Source organism: Durio zibethinus, chromosome 1 (genome assembly GCF_047325235.1).
Source record: "Durio zibethinus cultivar Kanyao isolate XHJ-2024 chromosome 1, ASM4732523v1, whole genome shotgun sequence".
In the NCBI taxonomy this organism is placed as follows: Eukaryota; Viridiplantae; Streptophyta; class Magnoliopsida; order Malvales; family Malvaceae; genus Durio; species Durio zibethinus.
This window is the reverse complement of record NC_143162.1, coordinates 10,330,411-10,358,161: the sequence shown is the minus strand read 5'-3', so window position 1 is coordinate 10,358,161 and position 27,751 is coordinate 10,330,411. Positions and strand designations below refer to the sequence as shown.

At 28.1% G+C, this 27,751-nt stretch overlaps 1 protein-coding gene across 1 annotated transcript in view; it reads left to right on the top strand.

Annotated features, from left to right (window-relative positions):
* The window catches only part of LOC111312098 (uncharacterized), a 49,507-nt gene extending 25,183 nt beyond the window's left edge, over positions 1-24,324 (top strand). The window contains exon 8 of the mRNA XM_089763094.1: positions 24,129-24,324. The gene's annotated coding sequence lies outside the window, so the exon portion shown is untranslated. The remainder of the gene's footprint in view (positions 1-24,128) is intronic.
* Positions 24,325-27,751: the final 3,427 nt, after the last annotated feature.

Genomic DNA, 27,751 nt, shown 5'->3' with positions numbered 1-27,751 from the left:
TTATAGGTAGGTGTTTTAAATGATGACTGAAAACGAGGTGGATAAGCTAGTTATGGTAATGACTGGTATGGTTGATATGAATAAATGATGGATGTAACATGGTTTATAGAAGGGTAACGGGTTTGGTAGACTGGTGTAGGATAAGGTGTGAAATCTTTAAATTTTTACCCCATATAGTTCACTGCTTGAGCTTCATTCTTTTTTTTTTAGGAGTTTCACCTTTTCTTGCTCCACTTGTCTCTCTTGCATCGAGCTTATAATTCTTTATGGTGTTTTCAATGATCTCACCTGATATCACCATATCTGTAAAGTTCTTGGTTGCATTGCCTATCAATCTCTCATAGTACGATGCTTTCAGGGTGTTCACAAATAAAATAGTTATTTTTTTTCAATGAGAGGAGGTTGAACTTGTGCAGCCACGTCTCTCCATCTTTATGCATACTCATTGAAGTTTTCAGTTACTTTTTTTTCATATTTTGTAGAGATAAATGGTCTGGAACCAGATCTGTGACATGTCGATATTGTGTAAGGAATACCTTTGTAAGCTCTTGTCAAGAACGAATACGAGTCCTATCTAATTGAACATACCATTTAGCTGTAGAACTCGTAAGACTATCTTGAAATATGTGCATTAACAACTTCTCATCACGAGCATGTGTTACCATCTTTTGATAATACATGGTGATATGGGTCGTCGGGTATTTTATGTCATCATATTTTTTAAATTCAGGGACCTTAAATTTAGGCGAAATGACCATATTTGGAACTAAACAAAGGTTAGCCACATCTATGGAACCATAAAAATTCATTCCTTCTACAGTCCTAAGCCTTTCTTCCAATAACTTCATCTTCTCTTGGGCACCGATATCTTTTACTTTTTTAGGTGTCTGCATCCTTAGCTTTTTTTTTTTCCTTGGGATCATCCAAATCATGAACTAAGATTGGCTCAGGAGGTTTTTTCATCATAACGGGATTAACAAAATTTTGAAATTATCCTGGAGTAAGTGTAGATGTCATTCCTGGATAAGGATTAGGATATTCACTGAGAGTAAGAATTGGTACTCTAGTTCTTTGAGAAGGTTGGGTCAGTCGTGGCTCAAACCTTAGAGGGTAGATAGGATTTACCATATCTGGCGATTACTTTTGAAAGCTAAGATTTTTTTCCACTACTTTTTCCTTGTCAAGTTTCCTGAGTATATCCATTATTGTACTAAGATCCCCTCTTAGTTCTTCTTGAACTTTTTTTATTCTCTTAAATCGATTGGCCTATTTTTGCTTCATAATTCTTGTTTGAGTCTTGGTATTATATGAATGACGAGTAGGTTGGGTCAAAATTTTTGATGGGCGAGCTATTCTTGAACCTTTATTACCATAAAGTTTTTATTTTGAAAAAGAAGAAAGAAAAAAAAATTAGAATGCTATGTGTTAAAAATTTTATTTTTTACTTATTTTATGAAAAATGATGATCATGATGCATGAATGCAAGTGGGAGATATTTGTTCTTGGACGAATTTTAACATTAAAAATTTTTCTTGATTCTATACAACTTTTAGTACATAGGATTTACCATCCTAAAGTTATATTCATAGAAGCGTTTTACTTGCTCATAATGGTCTTTCGTCTCATCTGAAAAGTTCACTAGGCGCTGTCCATATTCCCTTATGGGATTGACTTCTCCTCTTAATGCTTCGACCTTTTCAACCATCTCACATGCTTTTTTCACTACCTTGTAAACTTGATTAGTCAAGTGCTCTATGTACTGTTGCCTCCCTAAGCTTTCTGCCTTTCATCTCATGTGAGCATCTCTTTTTGAATCACATGTGAAGATCCAATCTTTTTTCCTTCTATGCCATTCATCTATAATTGTTGAAATATGGCTCTTGTGGTCTTGTAGTTGTATCTCTAACCTTTGGATCACCTAGTGAAATGATTCTTTTTCATTCAGTACTTTGAAGTGCTTTCTTTTCTCTTTTGTGAGCATGACTTTCAACATTTTCTTTTCGTTTTGGCATTCCACCAATCTTGCTGAGGTTGTGAGTATAATCCCTTCCAATTCTGACATTTTTGAAAAATTCTGGTGGTCTCCTCTTCCTTTTCTTGAGCTTTGCTATTTCATTGGTTCATTCCCTTTCGGAGCTCATCCATTTCACATTGTCGACTAAGGTAAGACTTGGTGATTTTTTCAATTTTTAACTGAACTCGTAACCTCTTATTTTCTTAATGTAGATATTTCAAATCACTATTAGCCAGATCTCATTCTTTTATGACTTTTTCTAATCCGCTTCCTTGTATCTATGCTTCATATTTCAATTGCCCTACTTTTTCACGAAGTCTCAAATTTTTTCTTCTTATTTTTTCTTTTTCATCTTCTAATTCTTTCTTGACAAGCTCAATTTCTGATAATTGCACCTCTTTCAAAGATTAACCAATTGATATGAGCTATCATCAGGAGAGAGTACTATGTCTTTAGGCCATCTTGCTTTCTAAATCTGGTAATTAAAAGTGACTTTGTCGATGAGAGGTCCTAACCTCATTCTTCATGTTCTCTTCTATGCTTGGATTAACTGCTCTGAGGTTTTTGATGGATTCGATTCCCCATAAATGAATTCTACTTGGACCAGGCCATGAGTAGCAAGAACAAACTGCTTTGCACCAAATTACCTAAGCACCATTAATGGAGTATAACTTATAACGCCTCATAATCCTAACGACGGTATCCATGGCTCATTTTCTTCACGATACAACAAGGGCACACGAGGCATCCAAGGCACCATCCATTCGATTTCATCCCTAGTAAGCCTTCGTAAGAAAAAGACCCATTCTGCCTTAGTCTTTAATGTCGGCCATTGGCTTTTACAAAACTCTTCGATTGGTGCCTTATTTCGAAGATATGGTTTCGAAAATGCACTCTTCCCACACTTGAAATGACTTCTAATCCATACGTATAATAGATATACATATCCTATGAATCATCCTTTTTCATTTCGTCGATAAAAATTCAATGATCTGATGGTTTCAGCTAAGACTGCTGAGTGAGATTAATTACTTGGGTTTTAATTTGCTCGAAAAAATCTATCACAGTTATCTCAATGTAACCCAAAGTCTTCGAAAAGATTACCATGCCATACAATGCTAAAGCAAACACAGCCATACCTTGATCATTACTTAAATGCTCCTGAATGAAGTTTCGAAGAAAGTCCCAACGAATGTCGAGATGTTCACCTTTAGACTTTATGAAAGAATCAATGGTTTTTACTTTAATCCCTATAAGCTTGGCTAACTTTTTGCGATAACCTGATTTTGGCTTTCGAGTAAATACTTTATCTGGATATTATAGTTCTATCTTGAGCAAAATTGAATACTCCTCGATAGTTGGCACCAAATCTTTTTGATTAAAAGTGAAGCATCTATAGGATGGATCCCAAAACTATATATTTGCTTTGACCAGCTGTTCATTGATCACAACTTAAATGAGAGATGCAATCTGCCCATACTTTTTACAAAAGCTTTCTTTTCTTTCTTCACTTAACTGATCCCAGACAATAGCTAACTCTTTAAAATCATTATGTGTGAGATCTAAATGCATTTTTTTTTAAGTAATTCAGACACATAATCGGTAGGCAAACAATCTTCATTCTTTTATTGAGCTTTTTTCGACCAAACATGTATTTCATTATACGACTCACATGGCACATTGACTGAAGATGAGCAAATCTGTAGTTCTATGGGATTCATGAAAACTTCTTGAGAGAAATATGTCCTAGAGCAAATATCTCGATGCAAAACTGTATGATATGATTAATGCAAAAAGAAAAAGAAAAAAAACAAAATTGAGTTAGTGTGAATATGTGGTTTAAGAAAAAAAATATTTTATTTTTGTGTTTTGAGATTTTTTGTTTGTTTTATTTTGTTTTGTGTTATACACAACTTTTATTCTTAGATATTTCCTACAAGAAGATGGACAAGGCTCTACATAAGGTTAGTTTTTTAGGCTTATTATATGCTGGGTTTGGATTTACAGGGTCTAAAGGTTTCCAAATTATTTCTCACTATCATCTATGTTGGACTAGTAAGGCACCCCGATCCTCACCCATTACAGGCTACAAACGAAAAGGGTTCAATTCGAGTGGAAGTATTTCACTTGCCATTACAGAGGTTATCATCTCACGAGAGCATAGGTACTTTACTTCCTCCTATAAAGGATGAAACCCGGGTATAAAGCTCATGCATGAGATGCATCGTGCCATTGTGTGCAAATATATCCTAATTTATTGAGAGTAATATATACAAAAAAATAAAACATAAGAGGCATAGTAAAAGAAATGTGTGTGAATTTTTTTTGCTTTTTATTTTTGATTTGTTTTGTTTTGTTTTTTGTTTTTTTTTACCTTTTTTACTAAAAATGAAAAATAAAAATTTAAGAAATTGATTAAGACTGTTTAAATTAAAATTTGAGGAAGTAGTTAATTTTGGCCTGACTCTCGAAAACAAAAGGCGTCTCCAGTGGAGTCGCCAAGCTGTCGTAACGATTTTGTGTCCGTCTGACGAATTTGGAAACAAAATAAAAAAAAATAACGGAGTCGCCACCAATCTTTTTTTTGGCTAGGTGCGATTGGCCACCTACTAAAACATATCCTTTTAATAAAGTTTTAAAATTAATTAAATTTATTAGAAAGATAATTTTACGGTTTGCGAAACAGTTTGGGTTCGAGAGTCGGTTACGCGTGGAGAAAGATTAGCACCCTCACAGCGCCTGTTAAAAAATGGTACCAATTAACGACGTGTTATCCTTTGATTTTTGATAAAAATAGTCCAATTTTCGATGTTCAAAAAATAATTTCCTTGATTTTTTATTTATTAAAAAAAATTTTATTCTCAAGAAAAATAAATTAAGACCTTTTTATTAAAATAATTCTTAAAATGTTCCAATACGTTAGTAACATTAGAAAAGCTTTTTCTCACCTAGAGATTTCTTAGGCATCGTTTCTCGAAATATATTAGAATCTCATCCTCGGAAGCTCAAATTTACTTTTTGTAAAAAATGTCATGCATGCAATGCAAAATGTTACCATGTTGATGCACACATTTTATTTTCCTTTGTTAGAAATTTATTAACTATTTTATTAATATTCTTATTTAAAAAATTGAAGAAAAATAAAATTTTCATTATATTGAAGATTTTCTATAAATATTACAATACACTGGTAATATTTTACAAAAAATCTTCTCACCTAGAGATTTCTTAAAGCATTTCTACTCGAAATACTTTTAGAATCCCATCATTGGATAAAATTTCTTTTCTTCCTATTTTTATTACTTATATTTTTAATATACTAATCAATTTTTATTTATTACTATTTTATAACCAAAAAAGGAAAATTTTTATTTTTATTGAAAATTTTTTTATAAATACTCTAATACACTGGTAATATTTTTAGAAAAATCTTCTCACCTAGAGATTTCTTAGGCATCACTATTCGAAATACCTTTGAATCTCATCGTCAGGTAAAAATGTTCTTTTCCTACATTTTTTTATTAGTTTAGTATTATTATTAAATTTATTTTTATATTATTTTTTTTGAAGTTTATTTTAAAAATTGACAAAATTAAAAAAAAAACTTTAACCACATATTTCATTGTTTAATCTAACAAATATAAATATTTTAATATGCATAAATATTAATAAACTAATATATAAAAATTCAAAAAAAAATTTTTTTTACCTAAATCGGATTGATCAACGGTTCGGTCAACACGTGATTCAGTTCAACGATTTGGTCCGACGATTCGGCTCAGTCTGGGTACGATCTGGGTGGCTTAGCAGTTTAGTATCTGTTTGATTCTATTTGGACGGTTTGATTTCGGTTCAGTCAGACCGATCAGAGGTTGATGAAAGAAATGGGTTACGGGTCGGGTACGCGGATTTCGAATCAGGTCACGAGTTGACACGTGGATCCTGGGTGCTTAAAATGACGTCGTTTTGGGTTTTTATTGAAACAATGTCATTTTGGTTTTCACCGTTTATATAAAAGGTTCAATTTTTTTAAAGTCATTTTTACTTTCTTCTCCAAAAAAAATGCCTAATTTTTTTCTCTCTTCTTTTTAGGTCGACCTGGGCCGGTGGCCGTCTATTGCAACGAACACCGTAGTCCTCGTCGGCGGTGAACTCCAGCCATTGTCAACGATGTCGAAAAATTTAAAAAAACTCTCACAAACTCCTCTCAACCCCCTGAACATAGATCCGACCTCTTTTTCACTAAAAAGGGTCTCCACTTCCCTAAATCTACTTTCAAAGTTTCGGTGAGATTATTTTTTTTTATTCTAAACCTTTTTTTTAAACTGACCCCTTTTTATTCTTCTTCGTACAAGAAGCTCGGTGCTGGGTTCCTCCCTATGGGGAGGACTGTTTGATTTTTTTAGTTTTTTTTTTGTTTTGGCAAATCTCCCTCATTCTTTTTGTCCTTTTGATTTGGCTAGGAGCTCTATATATAGAGCTCCGACCGTGCATATGCTTGAAGGAAGGGCATGGGGTTCGGTATGGGGTGTAAGCACGAGCCCCACGCCTCTTTTATTCGTTTCTGTCTTATTTGACAGTTTGTCAATGGGATGAGTAATTAGAGGGGTGAAGGGTAGGGTATAATGATCAGAAGGATGGGGTGTAGGGTCTGGTGGCAGTGGTGCCGGGGAAGGCACCACTGCCATCCTCGATTTTTCTGTTCTATTTTGTGTTTTTTTTTTTGTATTTGTTTTATATTTTGTATTATTTTTGGTATATTTGTTATTGTATTTCATATTTTGTATTTATATTTTGTATTTTGTATTTCTGGACAAATTGATGTCCACAACTATAACACAACCCGTGTTAGTAGTGAAAAAATAGATGATGATATAGTAAAAAATAATTTTAAAATTCTTGCTACTAATCCAATAGTAAAGAATGAGCAAATTTCATCAGATGAAACAACATTAGATGATACTTCTACTTCTGACGATCAACCAGATCTAGAATCTAAAATCCTTATTTCTCAACCCGAGGATAGAGGAAAAAAAAGTATAAAAAATATGTAATCCAAATATTAATGATGTTTTATGTTTTCTAGATCTGCAAAACCCAGATCTTATGGAAAAATATTTATCTCATTTAAAAAAAAAATATTCTCACCTAAAAAAGAATGAGATAAAATAAACTTCTGAATCTAGTCAAACCAGTTAAATCAAACAAGAAGTCTCTATAATCGATTCGTTAAACAAATGAATGGTTGCTTAAGGTGGCACTTATTTAGATCTAACCAGAGTCCCTCTCAAAGACTATAGAAAAATCATAGATGATTGGGCACAATCTATGTCTATTGTTTATTTTTAAAACTGTATATGCATTTTCTTCCAAAGTGAAGAAATCAATATCTTGTTATTTTAGCAAGTTAATTGATAGAAAATTTTGGAGAGCTGTTTCTTTAAATTTTTGAATATCTTTAGTTTGTTTAGCTAGATATCCAATCAGTTTGATCATCCTTTTATGAAAATGGATTTTGTTTTTAGAAAGATGAGATTTTCAGACTGAGTTTAGCAAATCATAGACTTGTGGTTCAAGTTCAGGATTATAAAAATCTTTAATATCTGCATTAGAGAGTTTAGTTTCTTGTAGCAATTTTTCTGTTGATGAAACTATTTAAGAGTAACTCAGAGGTGTCTAGTTATTTGGGTTTTGAGCAAATTGAGAAAGTTTTATCTGAATTCTCAAGGGAAATGGCATATAGGGTGGTCTAAAATTTTATGGTTGATAAAAAAATAATCCTTAGTTAGGATCATTATAAAAACCAAATCTTGGGTTAAAATTTACAAAGAAAGTAGGAGAGCATGGAGAAGAAAGGGTTAAAGAGGAAGAGGAAGAAGAATCTTTTTTAGATTGCTTCTTCTTTATCGTCCTCCATTCTTCAGGGGTTTCTTCAGGTGTTTTACCTCGATCCATTTAGCTTGCTAAGAAAATTTGCTAAAATATTTTTATCAGAAGTGATAAACTTAATAATAAAACTATATTTACAAAGAAAATTATACCACCTGATTCTTCTTAGATTGTTTGAAAGTTTTTTGTTTTTGAGAAAATCTCAGACTGCCTGGTTATCAGTTCTTATAACAAAAGTCTCAGAGGCTAAATAAATATGAAATCGCTGTACACCATTTTTTATGGCTAACAATTTTTTTCATAAATAATATAATTTATTTCGTTTCGTTTGGTTTAATAAATAATATAATTTATTTCGTTTGGTTTAAACTATTTTTTTGATGAAGATTTTTTGCTTTAAAGGCACATCCCTAATGTTTTTCACTGACATCTGTCTCTAATATCAATAAATCTTCCTGTTTGGGTAAATAAACTTTAGGAATATAAGTAGCTCTGATTTATTTGTTTAATAATATCAAAGTCTATAGTCCAAACAAAATCATTATTTTTGCGTAATTCTTTCAAAATAAGGCTTTTCTTTTTGGAAATATTTTTAAAAAATTGTCTGTCATAATTAACAATACCTAAAAAATGTTGAAGCTGTTTGATACTATCTAGTTCTTTTGAAAACTCCTTGATCTTTGAGATAATATGATCCTACAATGTTAATCAATTAGCAGATAAATTAAGACTAAGAAATTTTATTTTGATTTTTTCGAGTTTAACCTTTTTGAGACTTAATATAATACCATAAAAAATAAATTCTTAAGCAATAATATTCAGGTGTTTCCTGTGCTCATCTAATATATTAGAAAAAATTAATATATCATCATTATATACACGGTAAATTTGTTTATGTTTATTGAATATAGTGTTCATTCAATACTGAAATATTTGAGGTGTATTACATAGACCAAAATGCATAATAGTCCATTGGTAATTATTTTCTATTATATCATAATATGTTTCTTCACTATTAACATTGGTTGTGTCATAGTTGAGCATATAATAATAATTATATTTTTGAAAAAGTTTTTTATGTTTTCATAAAGGGTTTCAATAGCTTGAAGATAGTCAATCCGTTGTTTCAAATCTTCAGTTTTTTTCATTTTAAATTTAAAGTTTTCAATTAAGTATTTATAGGAGTCAAAATCAAGTTTTTCTTATTCTCCTTTGCTGAAGAAGATGAAGGGTTGTCATCTGTCATCATAATATTGTCATAGTAAAGAGGTCCAAAGTTTGTAGATGTATTTGGATGAATATGTCTTCAATCTATCTTTTTTGCAAGCAAATCTATTTTATCTTCTATGTTATCCATTTTTACAAATAACTTAGTAAAAAAAAAAGAAAAAAGATCAAACAAATAATTTATAACTCTACTAATTGACATATTATTAGATTCAAACTTATGATCTATATGCAAACTATGATTAGAAACTTCATCTTTACAAATACAATTATTTTTTAAAGTTGATTTCATGTTTATAGTGCTTAAGATTGTGGTGTGATTCTGTATAGATTACCAAAAGTCAGTCAACAATAAGGCATACAAAACCCAACAAATATCAGCAAATAATTACAGATTCACTGTATGAACTTTAAAACATGAAATAAACAACAAAAAATAAGAGTAGATATAAAAATTTTGTTTATAAAAATAAGATTACGAAATAGATCTATAAGTTTAAACTTACAAGTATAAACCTTTTATACAAATGTAGAGTTCTGATACCATTTACAAGAGAGGTGCGAAAAGGATAAAAAAAACTTAAAAAGATATACAATAATTGAAGGATTGTCTCAAAGAGGAGAAGGTAAAAGAAGAAAAGAAGAGATAAGAGTGACCGAAGAGCCTCATCGAGCTAACTATCTTATCCTCTATTTATAATCAAAATAAGAATAGTAACTATGTATAATTGTCATTATAGTTTACAGTAGATTTTTACTACAGTAGATTGCTGTAGTGACTTGCTATAGTGTTTTTATTAGTAGATCTCTATCTTTTAGAATGGCTTTATTTGATACAATGATTACTGTAAGATTTTTTGTTGAGAACAGTAATTGCTACAGTATGGCTGGTTTTTAGCTTCGATAGTTTTATTTTTTTGTGTCGACAATTTAGATCAGTTTATCTTTGGCTAATTCTTGTTTACCTTCCTCTCTTTAAGACCATTCTTCAATTATTATTTTTTTTTAGTTTTTTTATCTTTTTCGTACCCCCTCGTAAATGGTATCAGAGCTCTAGGTTTGTATAGAATGTTTGTACTTGTAAGTTTAAACTTATAGATTTATTTTGTAATCTTATTTTTATAAACAAAGTTTTTATATCTACTCTTGTTTTTTATTGTTTATTTCATGTTTTAAAGCTCATATAATGAATCTATGGTTATTTGTTGGTATTTGTTGAGCTTTGTATGCCTTGTTGTTAACTAGTTTTTGGTAACCTGTATAGAATCATATCGGTATTAAGCACCATAAACATGAAATCAAATTTAAAAAAAAATTGTATTTATAAAGATCAAGTTTATAATCATAGTTTACGTATTGATCCTAAGTTTGAATCTAATATGTCAATTAGTAGAGCTATAAATGGTTTGTTTGATCTTTCTTCTTCATTTTTTACTAAGTTATTTATAAAAATGGATAATATAGAAGATAAAATAGATTTACTTGCAAAAAAGATGGACCAAAGACATATTCTTCTAGATACATCTACAAATTTTGGACCTCTTTATTATGACAATATTATGATGACAGATGACAACCCTTCATATTCCTTAACAAAAGAGAAACAAAAAAAACTTGATTTTGACTCCTATAAATACTTAATTGAAAACTTTAAATTTAAAATGAAAAAAACTGAAGATCTAAAACAATGGATTGACTATTTTTAAGCTATTGAAATCTTTTATGAAGAACATAAAAGACTTTTTCGAAAATATAACTATCATTATATGTTCAATTATGATACAATCAGTGTTAGTAGTGAAAAAACAAATAATGATATAGTAGAAGATAATTTTGAAATTCTTGCTATTAACCTAGTAGTAAAGAATGAGCAAGTTTAATCAGATGAAACATCAGATGATACTTCTAGTTCTAATGATCCAAAACCTCAAATCCTTATTTCTGAACTCGAGGATAAAGGAAAAAAAAATTATCAGAAATATGTAACCTAGACATTGATGATGTTTTACGTTTTTCATATATGCAAAACCTAGATCTTATGGAACAACATTTACCTCATTTAAAAGAAAAATATTCTCACCTAAAAAAGGATGAGATTAAACAAACTTCTGAATCTGGCCAAACCAATCAGATCAAACCAGAAGTCTCTATAATCGATTCATTAAACAAACGAATGGTTACTCAAGGTGGCACTTATTTAGATTTAACCAGAGTCCCTTTTAAAGACTATGGAAAAACCATTGATGATTAGGTACAATTTATGTTTATTGTTGTTACAAGATGCAAATATGCTTAGACTAAAGACAAGTTTCTTAATTATTTCTATGGCACATGGTCAGGTGATTTCTTTCAATTTCACAAAAAATAAAAAAATATCTTTGAGAAATACTCAGAAAGATCCACTTCTAGCAGCAGGTAATATACCTTAACCTTTAAAAGATCTAATCCAGATCTTGAAAAATGAGTTTGGTGGAGGTACAAAAACTTTAGATCCTAAACAATAAGCTAAGTATCTTCTTTCAAAATTAAAATTATGTGATATTTGAAATCTTGATGATTTTAGTAAAATATATATTTCTGAATACCATAAATTGGATGAAGAACATTCAAAATTTTGGTTACAATAATTTTGCTTAAAACTTCCCTCACCATGAAATGAATTATTCTTTCAAAATTATAATACTTATTTAGAATTAAAAATTAAATATGCTAATGTTACAAATCCTAGTATAGAATTATATGACACTTTTGGCTGTAGAATACACTACGTGTAAGGTTAACTTACAGAATATTATCTCAAGCAAAAAGTTGCCAAACAGGTAAAATCTAAACTTAGTTACAAATAATGTACTAAGATCTTAGAAAATGATTTAGAATTTGATTGTAACAAACAACCTATTTGAAGAAAAACTTGTTTTAAGAAAAAACGAAAATATTTTTAAAAAAAATGGAAACCAGAAAAAATTGGTAAATCCACAAAGCCTAAAAAAGGCAAATTTGTTGTTAAAAAGAAGAAAAAATCTTCTAAACAAACTTGTAAATGTTTTATTTGTGATCAAGAAAGTGACTTTGCTAATCACTGCCCTAACAAAGGTAAAAATGCTCAAAAAATGATTAAAAAACTTGAAGAATGTTAACTTCAAATTTTATTTGTTGATGATTTATCAAATGAAAAAATTTATTATGAAGTTTTTTCAAAAATCGATTATAGTTCTGATGATGAATTTGAATATATCTTTATGCTGAATGATGAATCTAATCAAGATGCTGTTTTAGTTACTTTTTCTATAGAGACAAAAGCTACAGTAGAAGAAGGTATGATTAAACTAAAAAATGTGATAAGAAAAACTCATTATATTTCTGAAGAAAAAATCAAAGAATTGCAACTTATCCAACCATATGAGATTTACAAGACAAGTTTGTTTAAAAAATTTCAACCTTGGTTTAAACGCCATGTAGAAAAACTATCTGGTGATACTGTTGCCAATGATTATAAACAAGGATCAGTAGAAATACTTTTTTTCACAAAATAAAAAATAAACCATTTTCTGAAATAATATCCTAAGGTTAAATATATACATATTGGTATGATTTTAATTACCCTTAAATCACCATTTCTTGCATGTAAAGATATTCCTATAATCGCAGTTTTAATGGATAATCATTTAAAAACTATGCTAATGCTATAATTGGAGGAATCCAATCCAATTAGCAGTTGGTGTTGTTTTATTTAAAGTAAAACCAAATTATTTTATTTTCATTTTTGATGAAAACATTGAAAAATGTTTTATGTCTTCGTGTCAAGATAACAAATTTTGATATTGAAGAAAAATCGCATGACCTTTCAATCAATTGGTCAGCAATTTATGAGTTTACTAATACTACAAATACATCTATCAAAGGTGAATTTCGATTTCAGGACTATAAACCATATAGTTTGCATATATTACTAGACACAGGAGCAACAATCTCTAGTTGTCGAAATAACGCTTTACCCATAAATAAATGGCAACCAATGAAGCATTCTATCATCATAGTAGGTATTGATGGTAAGGAAACAATAGTTGGTTATAAAGCAAAAAATATTCCTGTTTATTTTAAAAATGTTAGATTTATAATCCTAAAAATAATATGCTTTCCTAATATGCATGAAGACATACTATTAGTTAATAATTTTATACATACTTATGTTCCATTTCTATCTCTACTACTCATGTTACTTTTACAATTGATAAAAAATTAGTTGATATTCCTTTGTTATAGGAACATGAGCATAGTTGTGATAAAAACTTTCAACCAAAAAGATTAACAAATGTTATAAAAGCAATAAATGAAAAACATTAGCTTTATAAGATTTTGCAGGAAAACTTCAGTGAACAACCATTGAAGCTTTGGCAAAGAAGTCCACGATATTGTGAGCTTACTCTTCATAATCCAAAAGAGATCATAAGAGTAAAGCTCATGATCTATACCAAACAAGATATAGATGAATTTGAGATTCATATTGTAGAACTACTAGATAAAGGCCTGATAGAACCAACTACCGGTCCACATTCTAGCCAGTATTTTTGGTAAGAAACCATTCATAAATCAAACGAGGTAAACCCCGTATGGTTATTAATTATAAGAAATTAAATCAAAATCTTGTACTTGATGGCTATTTTATTCCTCGTAAAGATGTTTTGATAAATTTAGCAAAAAATGCTAAATACCTTTTTAAATTTGATTGTAAATATGGTTTTTGGCAAATCATGCTTAAACCTGAGTCTAAATTATTAACTACTTTCAGTGTACCAATAGGCCATTACCAATGGACTGTTATGCCTTTTGGTCTATGCAATGCACATCAAATATTTCAGCATTGGATGGACACTATATTCAGCAAATATAAATAATTTTGCTATATATATATTGATGATATATTAGTTTTTTTATAATACATTAGATGAGTACATAAAACACCTGAATATTATTGCTCAAGAATTTATTTTACATGGTATTATATTGAATCCAAAAAAGGTTGAACTTGAAAAAATCGAAATAGAATTTTTTTATCTTAATTTATTTGCTAATGGATTAACATTGCACGATCATATTATTTTGAAAATTAAAGAGTTTCTATAAGAACTGGATAATATCAAATAGCTTCAATAGTTTTTAGGTATTGTTAATTATGGCTGGCAATTTTTTAAAAACCCTTCCAAAAAGGAAAGCCTTTTTTTTGAAAAAATTACGCAAAAAGAATGATTTTGTCTAGACACCAGCAGACTCTAATATTATTAAACAAATAAAATCAAAGCTAACCTATATTCCTAAATTTATCTGCCCAAACAGAGAGATTTATTGATATTAGAGATAGATGCCAGTGAAGAATATTGGGGATGTGTCCTTAAAGCAAAAAATCTTCATCAAAAGGATGAAATGATTTGTGGCTATAATTAAAAAAAGTTTAAACCAAACGAAATAAATTATATTATTTATGAAAAAAAAACTATTAGCCATAAAAAATGATGTACAATGATTTCATATTTATTTAGCCCTTGAGACTTTTGTTATAAGAATCGATAACTAGGTAGTTCGAGATTTTCTCAAAAACCAAAAACTCTCAGACAATCCATTAAGAATCAGGTCATATAATTTTCTTTGTCAATATAGTTTTCTTATTGAGTTTATCAATTCTTATAAAAATATTTTAGTAGATTTTCTTAACATGCCAAATGGATCGAGGTAAAACACCTCAAGAAACCCTTAGAGAATGGAAAATGATAAAAAAGAAGCAATCTAAAAAAGGTTCTTCTTTATTTTCCTCTTCAACATCTTATTCTTAGTGCTTTCGTACTTTCTTTGTAAATCCTAACCTAGGGTTTGATTTTTATAATGATCTTAACCAAGGACTATTTTTCTATCAATCACAAAATTTTAGACTACCTTATATGCCATCTCCCTTGAGAATTCAAACAGAACTCTCTCAATTTGCTTAAGACCTAATTGACTGGACACCTCTGAGTTACTCTCATATAGTTTCATTAGTAGAAAAACTGCTACAAGAAACTAAACTCTCTAATCCAGAGATTAAATATTTTTATAATCTTGGATTTGAACGACAAGTCTATGATTTGTTAAACTCAGTTTGAAAATCTCATCTTTCTCAAAACGAAACCCATTTTCATAAAAGCATGACCAAACTAGCTGAATATCTAGCTAAACAAGCTAAAGATATTCAAGAATTTAAAAAAGTAGCTCTCCAAAGTCTTTTCTTAATTAACTTGCTAAAATAGTAAAATATTGATTTCTTCATTTTGAAAGAAAATGCATGTACAGTTTCAAAAATAAATAATTTTTTAAAACTCTGTGAATATTTTAAAAATAATTACTCTCCTCAACTAAACAAACTTAAGAGAATTCTTCTTTTTGAAAAAATTGTTCAATTTCTAATCAAGAAATTATTTCAACAAATAAATTTTTCTATTCAACAGACTATAGAAAAACTATTAGTCAAAAACTTTTTTAAATATTATTATTCCTTATATATTCAGACTACTACAACAGGGGATTCGATTCCAAAAATTAAATTCAGACTTAACCACGAACCTTTTGACATAACAAGCATCAAACTTGGAATAGTTGGTTAGATCCTTGTACAAAATCTATCTTTTGATTTGTTCAAAGATTTCCCTGCCTTTATCAAGCACCAATTTCATAAAGTTGTAAAAAACAGTCATTATTTTTTCTATATGCACTTTACCATAACCAATTTCCTTGGATGCTACCAGAGAGAGATTTTTTTAACCCTACCAAATCTTAGAAATGGAAAAAGGCCTTTCTGACCCTCTGTTAAACCCAACTATAGAAGCCCTGGAGATTCTTGAAACTCTAAACAAGATAGTTTCAAAAAATTTTTATCCAAAACAATATCAATTCCAAACAAGAATCGATATGATGGAAAAAGCTAGTTATCTCCTTTAGCTAGCCACCAAAGATAGTTTTTCGAAAGCTATTGTACAAACTGATGGTATAGTTTTTCGAAAGCTATTGTACAAACTGATGGACGAAAGATTTTTACATTAATTTATTATGCAACATTTCAAGCACCTTTCCAAACTCAACCAGAAGCCCTAAAACTTCTTCAACAACTATCCAAAATGAAAGATGTTGATCACCCTCAAGAATTACTTTTCCAATACCAAGAAGGATAAAAGATGCGGAACCAATCTAAACTAATTCTCCTCACTCTCACTAAACCCTGAATGAAGATGGAGTAGAATTATAAAACTTTGATAATACTATGAAAGGATAAACAATCCAGATTAGAGATATTATAAACAAGAATTAGCCAAAGATAAGCTGATCCAAGCTACCAACATAAAAAGACAAAGTTGTGCGGAGCCAAAGACCAATCGTACTATAACAATTACTATTATGATAAAAGTCTTATAACACTGTACCAGATAAAGCCATTCTAAAAGACAAAGGTCTGTCAGCAAAAATACTATAGCAAGTCACTGTAACAATCTATTATAGTAAAAATCTACTACACACTGTAGCGGCCATTGTATATAGTTACTATTTATATTTTGATTATAAATAGAAGATATGATAATTAGCTCGAGAAGGATCTTTGGTCACTCTTATCTCTTCTTTTCTTCTTTTACCTTCTTCTCTTTGAGACCATCCTTCAATTATTGTATATCTTTTTTAGTTTCTTTGATCCTTTTTGCACATCTTTGTAAATGGTATCAGAGCTCTAAGTTTGTATAAAATGTTTGTACTTGTAAGTTTAAACTTATAGATCTATTTTGTAATCTTTTGTTATAAACAAAGTCTTTATATCTACTCTTATTTTTTGTTATTTATTTTATATTTTAAAGCTCATACAGTGGATCTGTGGTTATTTGTTGGTATTTGTTGGGCTTTGTATGCCTTATTATTGACTGATTTTTGATAACCTATACTGAATCACACCAGTCTTAAACACCATAAACATGGAATCAACTTTAGAAAATAATTATCTTTGTAAAGATCAAGTTTATAATCATAGTTTGCATATAGATCATAAGTTTGAATATTATAATATGTCAATTTATAGAGCTGTAAATGGTTTGTTTAATCTTTCTTCTTCATTTTTTACTAAGTTATTTGTAAAAATGGATAATATAGAAGATAAAATAGATTTGCTTGTTGAAAAGATGGACCAAAGACATATTCCTCCATATACATCTATAGACTTTGGACCTATTTACTATGGCAATATTATGATGACAGATGGCAACCCTTCATCTTCCTCAGCAAAGAAGAAATAAGAAAAACTTGATTATGACTCCTATAAATACTTAATTGAAAACTTTAAATTTAAAATAGAAAAAACTGAAGATTCGAAACAACGGATTGACTATCTTTAAGCTATTGAAACCCTTTTATGAAGAACATAAAGGACTTTTTGAAAAATATAACTAATATTATATGCTCAACTATGACACAACCAGTGTTAGTAGTGAAGAAGCATATAATGATATAACGAAAGATAATTTTAAAATTTTTGTTATTAACCTAATAGTAAAGAATAAGCAAGTTTCATCAGATGAAACAACATCAGATGATACTTCTAGTTCTGATGATCAACTAGATCCAAAACCTCAAATCCATATTTTTCAACCCAAAGATAGAGAAAAAAGAAAAGTATAAAAAATATCTAACCCAGATATTAATGATGTTTTATGTTTTTCAGATCTGCAAAACCCAGATCTTATGGAATAACATTTACCTCATTTAAAAGAAAATTTTCTCACCTAAAAAAGGATGAGATAAAACAAACTTTCGAATCTGGCTAAACCAGTCAGATCAAACCAAAAGTTTCTATAATCAATTCGTTAAACAAATGAACGATTACTCAAGGTAGCACTTAATTAGATCTAACTAGAGTCCTTATCAAAGATTATGAAAAAACTATAGATGATTGGGCATAATCTATGTCTATTGTTGTTATAGGATACAAAGACACCTGGACTAAAGAAAGGTTTCTTAATTATTTATGTAGCACATGGCCAGGTGATGTACTTCAATTTCTCAAAAAATGAAAAAATACAACTCTGAGAAATACTCAAAAAATACACTTCTAGCAACAGGTAACATACCTCAACGTATAAAAAATCTAACCCAGATCTTGAAAAATGAGTTTTGTGAGAGTACAAAAACTCTAGATCCCAATCAAGAAGCTCACTATCTTTTTTAAAAATTAAAATTATGTGATATTCAAAATCTTAATGATTTTAGTAAAAGATATATTTTTGAATACCAAAAATTACATGAAGAATATTCAAAATTTTGGTTACAATAATTTTTCTTAAAACTTCCGTCACCATGGAATGAATTATGCTCTTAAAATTATAATACTTATTTAGAATTAAAAATTAAATGTGCAAACGTTGTAAATCTCAGTATAGAATTATATGACACTCTTGGCTGTAAAATACACTATGTGCAAGGTCAATTTATAGAATACCGCCTCAAGCAAAAGGCTGCCAAACAGGTAAAATCTAAACTTAGTTACAAACAGTGTACTAAGATCTTTGAAAATGATTTAGAATTTGGTTGTAACAAACAACCTATTCAAAGAAAAACTTATTTTAAGAAAAAACGAAAATATTTTTTGGAAAAAGTAAAAATAAAAAAAAAACTAGTAAATCCACAAAGCCTAAAAAAGGTAAAATTGTTGTTAAAAAGAAGAAAAAAATCTTCTAAACAAACTTGTAAATGTTTTATTTGTGATCGATAAGGTCATTATGCCGATCACTGCCCAAACAAGGGGAAAAGTGCTCAAAAAATTATTAAAAAACTTGAAGAATGTTATCTTCAAAATTTATTTGCTAATGATTTATTAAATGAAGAAATTTATTATGAAGTTTTTTCAAAAATCAATTATAGTTCTTCTGATGATGAATCTGAATATATTTTTATGCGAAATGCCAAATCTAACTAAGATATTGTTTCAGTTACTTCTTCTACAAGTACAAAACTATAGCAGAAAAAGGTATGATTAAACTAAAAAATATGATAAGAAAAACTCATCATATTTTTGAAGAAAAAAATCAAAGAATTATGACTCATCCAACCAGATAAGATTTACAAAACAAGTTAGTTTAAAAAATTTCAACCTTGGTTTAAACACCATATAGAAAAACTATTTGGTGATAATGTTGCGAATGATTCTAAACAAGGATCAATAGAAATACTTTTTTTTACAAAATAGAAAGTAAACCATTTTCTGAAAAAATATCCTAAGGTTAAATATAAACATATTAGTATGATTTTGATTACCATTAAACCATTATTTCTTGCATGCAAAGATATTCTTATAATTGCAATTTTAATGGATAATCATTTAAAAACTCTGCTAATGCTATAATTGGAGGAATCCAATCCAATTTAGCAGCTAGTGTTGTTTTATTTAAAGTAAAACCAAATTATTTTATTTTCATTTTTAATGAAAACATTGAAAAATGTTTTATGTCTTCATGTCAAGATAACAAATTCTGATATTGAAAAAAAATCACATGACCTTTTAATTAATTGGTCAGCAATTTATGAGTTTACTAATACTACAAATACATCTACCAAACAGATAGGTTCAAATATTATTAAACTATTTGAATCAAATAGTTTTGATTCAGAAATTAAACCAAAATTAGTCAAACTCGAGCATTTATCTATCCCACAAGGATAGTGTCTTAAAGATATTTCAAAAAAACCTCTGAAAAATAGAAGGTACCAAGTTTAGAATTTTTCTCATCAGGAAAAAACATTTATTTTAAAAGTCCTCATGCTTCAACTAGTTTTAATCCAAACTTGGTTTTACCACCTACAAATGTTTTTTATCATAAAAAAGATGATGATATTGAGAGTATATCTAGTAATTAATCTTTTTATACTCCTCACAGAAGTTCTTTTTCAGGATTTCATAGTACCAACAATGCAAAAAATCTAGAAAGAGTAAACGGTATAAGCTATCTAGTAATATTCAAATTTTAATTTTTGCAGGTGATAATCCATCCCAACAAGTTACAGGTGATAATCAATCTTATTATCAATCCGTTAATTCTATTTTACATTCTCATACTTCTTCTTCTAGAACTCCTAGACATGAAAAAATAAAAATGTTACATTTTATAAATAATTTTAAGTTATTTGCACTTGACAGAATTTTATTTTTTAACAAAGATAAATATTATACTTTTGTGAAAGGTGAATTTCGATTTCAAGACTATAAACCATATAGTCTGTATATATTACTAAACACAAGAGCAACAATCTCTAGTTGTCAAAATAACACTTGACCCATAAACAAATGGTAACCAATGAAGCATCCTATCATCATAGTATGTATTAATGGTAAGGAAACAATAGTTGGTTATAAAGCAAAAAATATTCTTGTTTATTTTAATAATGTTGATTTATAATCCCAAACATATTATGCTTTCCTAATATGCATGGAGACATACTATTAGGAAATAATTTTATACATACTTATGTTCCATTTTCTATCTCTACTACTCATGTTACTCTTATAATTGATAAAAAATAGTTGATATTCCTTTGTTGCAGGAACATGAGCATATTTGTGATAAAAACTTTCAATCAAAAAGATTAACAAATGTTATAAAAGTAATCAATGAAAAACATTAGCTTTATAAGATTTTGTTGGAAAACTTCAATAAACAACCATTGAAGCTTTGGCAAAGAAGTCCACGTATTGTGAGCTTACTCTTCACAATCCAAAAGAGATCATAAGAGTAAAGCCCATAATCTATACCAAATAAGATATAGATGAATTCAAGATTCAAATTGCAGAACTACTAGATAAAGTCCTGATAGAACCAACTACAAGTCCACATTCTAGTCCAGTATTTTTGGCAAGAAACTATTTAGAAATCAAACGAGGAAAACCCCGTATGGTTATCAATTATAAGAAATTAAATCAAAATCTTGTATTTGATGGCTATTTTATTCCTTGTAAAGATGTTTTGATAAATTTAGCAAAAAATACTAAATACTTTTCTAAATTTGATTGTAAATCTAATTTTTGGCAAATCATGCTTAAACCTGAGTCTAAATTGTTAACTATTTTCAGTGCACCAAAAGCAATTACCAATGGACTGTTATGCCTTTTGGTCTATGCAATGCACCCAAATATTTCAACGTATGGACACTATATTTAGCAAACATAAATAATTTTGCTGTGCATATATTGATGAAATATTAGTTTTTTCTAATACATTAGATGAGCACAGGAAACACCTGAATATTATTGCTCAAGAATTTATTTTGCATGGTATTATATTAAGTCCCAAAAAGGTTGAACTCGAAAAAATCAAAATAGAATTTCTTAGTCTTAATTTATCTGCTAATGGATTAATATTACAGGATCATATTTCTCGAAGATCAAAGAGTTTTCAAAAGAACTGAATAATATCAAACAACTTCAATAGTTTTTAGGTATTGTTAATTATGATAGGTAATTTTGTAAAGATCTTTTCAAAAAGAAAAGCCTTCTTTTAATAAAATTACTCAAAAATAATGATTTTATCTGGACAACAACAGACTCTAATATTATTAAACAAATAAAATCAGAGCTAACCTATATTCCTAAAGTTTATCTGCCTAAACAGAGAGATTTATTAATATTAGTGATAAATGTCAGTGAAAAACATTAGAGATGTGTCCTTAAAGTAAAATATCTTCATCAAAAGGATGAATTGATTTATAGCTATAATTCAGGAAAGTTTAAACCAAACAAAATAAATTATATTATTTTTGAAAAAGAACTGTTAGCCATAAAAAATGATATATAGTGATTTCATATTTATCTAGCCCCTGAGACTTTTGTTATAAGAACCAATAACCAGGCAGTCTGAAATTTTTGCAAAAATAAAAAACTCTAAGACAATCCAAGAAGAATCAAATGGTATAATTTTCTTTGTCAATATAGTTTTCTTATTGAGTTTATCAATTATAATAAAAAAATTTTAGCAGATTTTCTTAGCAGGCCAAATGGATCAAGGTAAAACATCTCAAGGAACCCTTGAAGAATGGAGAATGATATAAAAAAAGCAATCTAAAAAAGGTTCTCCTTCATTTTCCTCCTCAACCTTTTCTTCTTCATGCTCTTTTTTTTTTTTTTTATAAATCCTAACCTAGGATTTGGTTTTTATAATGATTCTAACCAATGATTATGTTTCTATCAACCATAAAATTTTATGCCACCCTATATGCCATCTCCCTTGAGAATTCAAACAAAACTCTCTCAATTTGCTCAAGACTCAAATAACTGGACACCTTTGAGTTACTTTAAAATAGTTTCATCAGCAAAAAAACTGCTACAAGAAACTAAACTCTCTAATCCAAAGATTAAAGATTTTTATAATCTTGAACTTGAACTACAAGTCTATGATTTGTTAAACTTAGTCTAAAAAACCCATATTTTTCAAAACAAAACCCATTTTCATAAAGGGATGACCAAATTGGTTAAATATCTAGCTAAACAAGCTAAAGATATTCAAGAATTTAAAGAAGCAACTCTCCAAAGTCTTCTGTCAATTAACTTGCTAAAACAACAAGATATTGATTTCTTCGCTTTGGAAAAAAATGCAAATATAGTTTCAGAAATAAACAGTTTCTTGAAACTCAGTGAATATTTTAAAAATAATTACTCTCATTAGCTAAACAAGCTTAAAAAGATTCTTCTTTTTGAAAAAACTGCTCAATTCCTAACTAAGGAATTATTTCAACAAATAAAATTTTCTATTCAACAGACTACAGAAAAATTGTTAGTCAAAAACTTTTCTGAATATTTTTATTCCTTATATATTCATACTACTAAAATAGGGGATTCAATTCAAAAAATTAAAATTTAGTCTTAACCATGAACCTTTTGATGCAACTAGCATCAAACTTGGAATAGTTGGTTAGATCCTTGTACAAAACCTATCTTTTGATTTGATCAAAGATTTTTTTGCCTTTATCAAGCACCAATTTCATAAAGTTGTAAAAAATAGTTACTATTTTTTCTGCATATACTTTACCATAACCAGTCTCTTTGGATGCTACTAGAGAGAAAGATTTTTTAACCCTACCAAATCTGGGAAATGGAAAAAGTCCTTTCTAGCCCTCTGTTAAACCCAACTATAGAAGCCCTAGAGATTCCTAAAGTTCTAAACAAGAATTAGCCAAAGATAAGCTTATCCAAGCTGCCAATACAAAAAAATAAAGCTGTTTAGAGTCAAAGACTAGCTGTCCTGTAGCAATCACTGTATCAAATAAAGCTTTTCTAGAAGATAGAGACCTGCCAATAAAACCACCATAGCAAGTCACTATAACAGTCTACTATATTAAAAATTTACTGTACATTGTAGCAATCACTGTACATTATTACTATTCATATTTTGATTTTAAATAGAGGATAGAATAGTTAGCTCGATAAGGCTCTTTTATCACTCTTATCTCTTCTTCTTTTTTTTTACCTTTCTTTTTTTGAGACCATCATCTAATTATTATATATCTTTTCTAGTTTTTTTTATCCTTTTCGCACCCCCTTGTAAATGTGATGATTATTTGAATTTTAAATACCAAGAGCGACGATTATCCTATTTTCGTATACAAGTAGGATTATTTAAATTTTAAATAAGTACCAAAATAATTCTAGATCATGTTTTTTATGTAATTTAAAATTTCTAAGTAAAATAATTTGATTTAAAATTATATGAATTTTATAAATATTATGTTGATGATTCCAAAAGTATAAAATTCAAATCTTTATATTAGTAATATTGAATTAAAGAAATGATATTAAATTCTTATTGTAATTGCTATAGATAAGTAACTGCTCTTAATATTGAATATATATGTTAATATTACTTGGAAATGAAACAAGATATGATTGTTTACTTTCATAATTCTTAATTTTTTAATCAGTGTTTCATGTATTGATTTTGTCAAATAAATTCAGTATTGCAGCCTGCCATGTAATCGCGGTTAAGTCTATTGGCAGGCAAGTGCCAATTGCAATTTTGAAAAGAGTTAAGAAATACTTCAATAAGATATGGTAGAGGAAAGGCTGCAATTGCCATCAACCGTAGCTTGAATAGAAAATTTAGGTATTTATCGCTCTTTTCTTTCTTATAAATTTATTCTTTTACTTATTGTAAACATGTTTAGCTCTTTTTTTATTATTATTGGCATTGGACTGGATTCCATGTTGATTATTTTTTAACATATTTGTTAATGTTGCTATTGGGCTGGATTCTATGTTGACCCTTATTGAAATCTATTGATGATTATTTTTATTCATGATGTTGCGATTGTTACATCATAGTTTTAATGATGCTTAATTGTTGATTTAAGATTTTACTTTTTTTTTTTGTTGCTCTTAGCCTTTTAATTTTTGGCATCTTGTTGTTAACAAGGAAATTCCACTTTTGATTCACATATAATTTGTATTGAAATAGGCTATTAGATGAATAATTAGATGGATTGTCCCTAGATGATGTTTGTGGTAAAATATTTTAAAATGTTCTAAATAGAGGTGAAAGAAAAAGAGATATAATACTATTTTATTTTTGTGTTGAAACATTTGAGGTAGAATCCATTAAGGAATTTTGCTTGGTTACAATCCCTTCTGATTGTTTTTTGTCATCATTTTGCTCGAAACTTGAGAGGGCTATCTTTATTTGCCAGTGACAAATTTGGTATTATATAAGTATGTACAAATATTAATACACAATAATGATGTAAAATAAAGAATCAAAATTTACATCTTTTCAAGGCTAATCAAGCTACAATTGCAATATTTTTCTCAGCCTGCTTCTTTATTTTGGCATGCTCCATAATGCAAGTAAATATTGAGATTTGACCAGAACTTGATTTTACAGTATTATACATAAGAAGGTTAACCTTAGTTTTATGAGCAATTTCCTAAAGCAGGCTTCAGGGTGTTATGGAGTCTTTGCTTCAAGTCATAGCCATTTATAACTACATATCTAATATTCAATTTTTGTCTTTTAGTTGATTGTGAACATTTCTAGATCATGCCTATATATGATCCAAATGTCTTTATATTTTTGGTTTACAACACTTGCCCATTTATTTTCATTAAACACATAATATCTTTCTTCTCCCCCCCCCCCTCTTTTTTTTTTTAAGTTTTAGCCTTCATAAACATTATTATTTACAAATAAGAAAAAAAATTAAACTTGCAGCAAAGCGTGGACATATTTCTAATAATAATAAATCCTGCAATTCTATATATTTTACCAAACCAAAGGAATAGGAGGGTCATACTTCTAAAATAACCTTACATGTCTACGACAACTGTAGCATTAATTCATTTAAAACTCCATATGCTTTTTCCTTTGCTTCATTCATGCCTAAACCATGCATGATCCATGATATGATGTACAAAGCTACCTGCTTCTAACTTATATATTTAAAGCTAAAAATAAAACCAATTTTCTCCATTCTTTCAAATCCTTCAATTTATTTCCTCTTTACTTAATAATTATTCAATATTTTTATAAAAAAAATATTGTTGCCCAATGCAATCCAATGCAATCGAAGTAGGATTTGATTTGGCCATTCCCATGTTAGAGCTAAAATGCACCGTCCATTTTTTTCTTTAATAATTACTTTTTCATTTTGTTTTGTTATAACTTTTTGGGTTAATAGCACTCATGGCCCTAAACATTGAATCAAATTCTATTTCATTATCTAATCTTTAAAAAGTTATAATTAAATCTATAATTGTACAAAGTTATTTTATTTTAGTCTTTCTGTTTATAAAACTATTTAAATTGATAGTAAGTGCTAGCCGGTGTTACATACATATCATCATCTAATATCTCATGTGGTAAATAGAGAGATTAAAATAAAATTTCGTTCAAAGTTTTAATACCAAAGATGCTACTATTTCTAATTTTTCTTATATCTTAGACATATTTTATAAATATTAAATTTAAAATAATATTTTATATTTTATCACAATATATAATTTATTAGTTAAATATAAATTTATTTTTAATAGAAAATATATTTTAAAAAATTATTTTAATGATAAATCATAATAAAAATATTGTGATTTTTTTTATAAAAAATCTATTTTCTATTAACAATAATATTTTTTCCTTTTTTAAATATATTTTATAAAGAAGAAAAAAGAAAAAAATAGTTAAATAAAAAATTAATTTTTTTAAATAATAAATTATATTGCAATAAAAATATAAAAATATTATTTTAAATTTAATATTTTATAAAATATATATAAAATAAAATAAAAATTTAAGATAGTATCCTCTTAATCCTTAAAACTTTAAGTGAAACTTTATTTTGTTGCTTCCGTCTACCATACGAAATGCCAATATAAGCCATCCACATAGCGCCAGCTATCACCTATCTTCAATTTAGAGGTTTCATAGAAAAAATTATTAAAATAGGACAATTATGAAGAATTAGGGATTTAGTTGAAACTTTTTAAAGATTAAAGATCAAAATAAATTTTGGCTAAAATTTATAAACTACATATACTATTAACCTTAACTTTGAAGTAAAAATAAAAACGAAAATAGATAATAAATAAATGGATATCTATCCTACCTAATCCAATTATGTTGGATTTAAATACTCATAAACAAATATTAATGGATTCATATAGTAGATTTTACTATCCATGTTGAATTTAAAGAGGTTTTGATAGTACTCCCTAATTATCCGTTATCCTAAGTCATTTAAGTTTTTTAACAAATAGTATGGATATATGAATCCATTATCTATTTTACATATACAACATATATCAAATTAGATTACGATTCGTGTGATGCACGAAATAATTTTATTTATTTAATATGAGTAAATACATACAAAATTTTTTTAAAATTATATTCAAATCTTCAAATTTTATAACATAAATAAAATTCATATATATTGACTTGTTACATAAAAAAATAAACTTTTTGAACAAGTAAGAAAAAATGATACATCTTATTTTAAATCATTTTTATTTATGATAATATTTATATACCTATAAGATTATATCAAATAAAAATAAATTATATTTTTTAAAAAACAAAGACATATATTATTAAATGACGAATTAAATAATAAAAAAGTATTAGCATATTTTCACTTTTGTAATTTTAATCAAATTGCTATAAAAAATATAAAAAATGTTAGGAGATATATGAAAAAAAAATAAATTAAAAAATTTATTATTTTTCGTAAGAACGAAATTACAATGCTAATAATATATATCTTGAAAAAATGTTGTAAACCAAAAAAAAAGAAATTGTAAGAGTAATAATATATATTTTGAAAAAAGTTGTAAGCCGAAAAAATATCAAAATGATATAACTTATTAAACTTATAATGATAAATTTGTAAAAGAACTCTTGAGTAACAATTAGGATTGAATAGATAATTTTTAAATTAATCTTTTTAAATTTAAAACGAATATAATAGGTGATAAAAATGAAACAAACTTCTTGCATGTATTTAAAATATAAATTTGATAATTAGAATTGAGATAGATATGATCTTTTTAATGGTTTTATTATTTAAAGATTTAAAATGAAAAGCTGTTTG